This window comes from Lipotes vexillifer, unplaced genomic scaffold (assembly GCF_000442215.2).
Source record: "Lipotes vexillifer unplaced genomic scaffold, Lipotes_vexillifer_v1.1 scaffold129, whole genome shotgun sequence".
Classification (NCBI taxonomy): domain Eukaryota; kingdom Metazoa; phylum Chordata; class Mammalia; order Artiodactyla; family Lipotidae; genus Lipotes; species Lipotes vexillifer.
Window position 1 is genome coordinate 2672200 of NW_006777287.1, and position 6112 is coordinate 2678311.

At 38.1% G+C, this 6112-nt stretch overlaps 1 protein-coding gene across 1 annotated transcript in view; it reads left to right on the forward strand.

Moving 5' to 3' along the window:
• Positions 1-6112, forward strand: part of CCNB3 (cyclin B3) — a 50393-nt gene that overhangs the window by 575 nt on the left and 43706 nt on the right.

Here is a 6112-nt window from a genome sequence, read left to right on the forward strand (position 1 = left end):
TTTTTTTTTTTTTTTTTTTTTTTTTTTTTGGCAGTACGTGTGCCTCTCACTGCTGTGGCCTCTTGCGTTGCGGAGCACAGGCTCCGGACGCGCAGGCCCAGCGGCCATGGCTCACGGGCCCAGCCGCTCCGTGGCATGTAGGATCCTCCCGGACCAGGGCACGAAACCCGTGTCCCCTGCATCGGCAGTTGGACTCCCAACCAGTGCGCCACCAGGGAAGCCCGAGCCTGCTGTTTTGACCTTGTGGATAGTTTGTCATTGCGACCCTGCGATGTTCTGTGTTCCTCATCATTCATATTTTAATCAGAATTTTACTAACCTGATGAATTGTCATTAAGAGAGTATTTCCTGGGGCTTCCCTGGTGGTGCAGTGGTTGCGAGTCCGCCTGCTGATGCAGGGCACACGGGTTTGTGCCCCGGTGCGGGAAGATCCCACATGCCGCTGTGCTCCGCAGCGGGAGAGGCCACACAAGTGAGAGGCCCGCGTAACACACACACACACACACAAAGAGTATTTCCCGGAGCAAACATCATTAGGCCAATTTATTTTCCTTGACTGGTTTTCTCTCAGCACAGATAAACACTTTCTAATCATTTTCATTTTTGTCTCACTGATATGATTTTCTTGGAGGGGCCCAATGTGTTTTTCCTATGTAAATTTGACAAGAAAGATTTGATACATTGATCAGATTTTTGTCCATATCAAATTTTCTGATTAGAGTTTTGCCACTGTAAGTTTTCTTCTGTGGCAGTTATTTTTCTAAATCCAACTCTCAGGGCACATTCTGCAAATATAAATTTTATTGAGTTCAGTTTCACCCATTGATTTTATTTGGGGCTGGTTATTTCTACTAGTAATATTAAGTAGGAATTGGATAACAGACCAACAGTTAATTTCTTAGCCAATTTGAGAGAAAATAGTAATTTATTTTTTGCTAATTATTTCCACTAGGATTATTTATCATGACCTAGATAAGAGACTGATAGTTTACTTATTTCTTAGCTTAATCAATTAAAAAACAGAAGTAATTCTTCTCAGCTCTTTCAGGATTGCTCCACTGTGCTAGATTGTTCTATTGTAATATGAATCCAGTTCTCTAAATTTGTAATCACTTACTGTGTCATGTACTAACTGTCCATGATGTAAATAGAGAACAGGGAAAATAAATGGTCTGACCTCAATGTTCTGCTTCATATTATAACAACTCTCTGACATAGGTAGGGCAGGGTTCTCAATTCATAAAGGAAATCTGATACTTAGGAGACTTTCACCAAATAAAAACTGTTAGGGAACAGAAAAGCCCTACAGCGTGATTTACCTTAACCTCTAACTCCACAGAGATAGTCTTGCTCATTTGGGAGTGGGGTAAGGCATGGGTAGATAAACACTACCTAGAAAGGAAGCTACCTTTGATCCAAAATATTCACCCTTCCTCCTTTCTCCCATCTCTCCCTTGTATACACTAAAAGGGATTAATATGAATTACCAAACTCCTTTCTTAAAATACAGAATTTCCCCTATGAGGTTTAAAAACATATTGGACTATATACTTTTTTTTTTAACATCTTTATTGGAGTATAATTGCTTTACAATGGTGTGCTAATTTCTGCTTTATAACAAAGTGAATCAGTTACACATATACATATGTTCCCATATCTCTTCCCTCTTGCGTCTCCCTCCCTCCCACCCTCCCTATCCCACCCCTCCAGGCGGTCACAAAGCACCGAGCCGATATCCCTGTGCCATGTGGCTGCTTCCCACTAGCTATCGATTTTATATTTGGTAGTGTATATATGTCCATGCCACTCTCTCACTTTGGCACAGCTTACCCTTCCCCCTCCCCATATCCTCCAGTCCATTCTCTAGTAGGTTTGTGTCTTTATTCCTGTCTTACCCCTGGGTTCTTCATGACATTTTTTTTTCTTAAATTCCATATATATGTGTTAGCGTACAGTATTTGTTTTTCTCTTTCTGACTTCACTCTGTATGACAGACTCTAGGTCCATCCACCTCATTACAAATAGCTCAATTTCGTTTCTTTTTATGGCTGAGTAATATTCCATTCGATATATGTGCCACATCTTCATTATCCATTCATCCGATGATGGACACCTAGGTTGTTTCCATCCCCTGGCTATTGTAAATAGAGCTGCAGTGAACATTTTGGTCCATGACTCTTTTTGAATTATGGTTTTCTCAGGGTATATGCCCAGTAGTGGGATTGCTGTGTCATATGGTAGTTCTCTCTTTAGTTTTTTAAGGAACCTCCATACTGTTCTCCATAGTGGCTGTACCAATTCACATTCTCACCAGCAGTGCAAGAGTGTTCCCTATTCTCCACACGCTCTCCAGCATATATTGTTTCCAGATTTTTTGATGATGGCCATTCTGACTGGTGTGAGATGATATCTCATTGTAGGTTTGATTTGCATTTCTCTAATGATTAATGATGTTGAGCATTCTTTCATGTGTTTGTTGGCAGTCTGTATAACTTCTTAGGAGAACTGTCTATTTAGGTCTTCTGCCCATTTTTGGATTGGGTTGTTTGTTATTGAGCTGCATGAGCTGTTGTAAATTTTGGAGATTAATCCTTTGTCAGTTGCTTCATTTGCAAATATTTTCTCCCATTCTGAGGACTGTCTTTTGATCTTGCTTATGGTTTCCTTTGCTGTGCAAAAGCTTTGAAGTTTCATTAGGTCCCATTTGTTTATTTTTGTTTTTATTTCCATTTCTCTGGGAGGTGGGTCAAAAAGGATCTTGCTGTGATTTATGTCATAGAGTGTTCTGCCTATGTTTTCCTCTAAGAGTTTGATAGTTTCTGGCCTTACATTTAGGTCTTTAATCCATTTTGGGCTTATTTTTGTGTATGGTGTTAGGGAGTGATCTAATCTCATACTTCTACATGTACCTGTCCAGTTTTCCCAACACCACTTATTGAACAGGCTGTCCATTCTCCACTGTACATTCCTGCCTCCTTTATCAAAGACAAGGTGACAATATGTGCGTGGGTTTAGCTCTGGGCTTCCTATCCTGTTGCGTCGCTCTATATTACTTTTTTTGTGCCAGTACCATACTGTCTTGATTACTGTAGCTGTGTAGTATAGTTTAAAGTCAGGGAGCCTGATTCCTCCAGCTCTGTTTTTCGTTCTCAATATTGCTTTGGCTATTTGGGGTCTTTTGTGTTTCCATACAAATTGTGAAATTTTTTGTTCTAGTTCTGTGAAAAATGCCAGTGGTAGTTTGATAGGGATTGCCCTGAATTAGTAGATTGCTCTGGGTAGTAGAGGCATTTTCACAATGTTGATTCTTCCAATCCAAGAACATGGTATGTCTGTCCATCTATTTGTAACATCTTTAATTTCTTTCATCAGTATCTTATACTTTTCTGCATACAGGTCTTTTGTCTCCTTAGGTAGGTTTTTTCCTAGATATTTTATTCTTTTTGTTGCAGTGGTAAATGCGTGTGTTTTCTTGATTTCACTTTCAGATTTTTCATCATTAGTGTATTGGAATGCCAGAGATTTCTGTGCATTAATTTTGTATCCTGCTACTTTACCAAATTCAATGATTAGCTCTAGTACTTTTCTGGTAGCATCTTTAGGATTCTCTATGTATAGTATCATGTCACCTGCAAACAGTGATGGCTTTACTTCTTTTCTGATTTGGATTCCTTTTATTTCCTGTTCTTCTCTGATGGCTGTGGCTAAAACTTCCAAAACTATGTTGAAAAAGAGTGGTGAGAGTGGGCAACCTTGTCTTGTTCCTGATCTTAGTGGAAATGCTTTCAGTTTTTCACCAATGAGGACGATGTTGGCTGTAGGTTTGTCATATATGGCCTTTAGTATGTTGAAGAAAGTTCTCTCTATGCCTACTTATTGGAGGATTTTTATCATAAATGGGTGTTGAATTTTGTCGAAAGCTTTCTCTGCATCTATTGAGATGATCATATGGTTTTTCTCCTTCAGTTTGTTAATATGGTGTATCACGTTTATTGATTTGTGTATATTGAAGAATCCTTGCATTCCTGGAATAAACCCCACTTGATCATGGTGTAGGATCCTTTTAATGTGCTGTTGGATTCTGTTTGCTAGTATTTTGTTGAGGATTTTTGCATCTATGTTCATCAGTGATATTGGCCTGTAGTTTTCTTTCTTTGTGACATCCTTGTCTGGTTTTGGTATCAGGGTGATGGTGGCCTCGTAGAATGAGTTTGGGAGTGTTCCTCCCTCTGCTATATTTTGGAAGAGTTTGAGAAGGATAGGTGTTAGCTCTTCTCTAAATGTTTGATAGAATTCGCCTGTGAAGCCATCTGGTCCTGGGCTTTTGTTTGTTGGAAGATTTTTAATCACAGTTTCAATTTCAGTGTTTGTGATTGGTCTGTTCATATTTTCTATTTCTTCCTGATTCAGTCTTGGCAGTTTGTGCATTTCTAAGAATTTGTCCATTTCTTCCAGATTGTCCATTTTATTGGCATAGAGTTGCTTGTAGTAATCCCTCATGATTTTTTTTATTTCTGCAGTGTCAGTTGTTACTTCTCCTTTTTCATTTCTAATTCTATTGATTTGAGTCTTCTCCCTTTTTTTCTTGATGAGTCTGGCTAATGGTTTATCAATTTTGTTTATCTTCTCAAAGAACCAGCTTTTAGTTTTATTGATCTTTGCTATTGTTTCCTTCATTTCTTTTTCATTTATTTCTGATCTGATTTTTATGATTTCTTTCCTTCTGCTAACTCTGGGGTTTTTTTGTTCTTCTTTCTCTAATTGCTTGAGGTGCAAGGTTAGGTTGTTTATTCGAGATGTTTCCTGCTTCTTAAGGTGGGCTTGTATTGCTATAAACTTCCCTCTTAGAACTGCTTTTGCTGCATCCCATAGGTTTTGGGTCGTTGTATCTCCATTGTCATTTGTTTCTAGGTATTTTTTAATTTCCTCTTTGATTTCCTCAGTGATCACTTCGTTATTAAGTAGTGTATTGTTTAGCCTCCATGTGTTTGTATTTTTTACAGATCTTTTCCAGTAATTGATATCTAGTCTCATAGCATTGTGGTTGGAAAATATACTTGATACAATTTCAATTTTTTTACAATTTACCAAGGCTTGATTTGTGACCCAAGATATGATCTATCCTGGAGAATGTTCCATGAGCACTTGAGAAAAATGTGTATTCTGTTGTTTTTGGATCGAATGTCCTATAAATATCAATTAAGTGTATCTTGTTCAATGTATCATTTAAAGCTTGTGCTTCCTTATTTATTTTCATTTTGGATGATCTGTCCATTGGTAAAAGTGAGGTGTTCAAGTCCCCTACTCTGACTGTGTTACTGTCAATTTCGCTTTTATGGCTGTTAGTATTTGCTGTATGTATTGAGGTGCTCCTATGTTGGGTCCATAAATATTTACAGTTGTTATATCTTCTTCTTGGATCAGTCCCTTGATCATTATGTAGTGTCCTTCTTTGTCTCTTCTAATAGTCTTTATTTTAAAGTCTATTTTGTCTGATATGAGAATTGCTACTCCAGCTTTCTTTTGGTTTCCATTTGCATGGAATATCTTTTTCCATCTCCTCACTTTCAGTCTGCATGTGTCTCTAGTCCTGAAGTGGGTCTCTTGTAGACAGCATATATATGGGTCTTGTTTTTGTATCCATTCAGCCAGTCTGTGTCTTTTGGTTGGAGCATTTAATCCATTTAATTTAAGGTAATTATCGATATGTATGTTCCTATTCCCATTTTCTTAATTGTTTTGGGTTTGTTATTGTAGGTCTTTTTCTTTTCTTGTGTTTCTTGCCTAGAGAAGTTCCTTTAGCATTCGATGTAAAGCTGGTTTGGTGGTGCTGAACTCTCTCAGCTTTTGCTTGTCTGTAAAGGTTTTAATATCTCCATCAAATCTGAATGAGATCCTTGCTGTTGAGAGTAATCTTGGTTGTTGGTTTTTCTCCTTCATCACTTTAAGTATGTCCTACCAGTCCCTTCTGGCCTGCAGAGTTTCTGCTGAAAGATCAGCTGTTAACCTTATGGGGATTTCCTTGTGTGTTATTTGTTGTTTTTCCCTTGCTGCTTTTAATATGCTTTCTTTGTATTTAATTTTTGACACTTTGATTAATATGTGTCTTGGC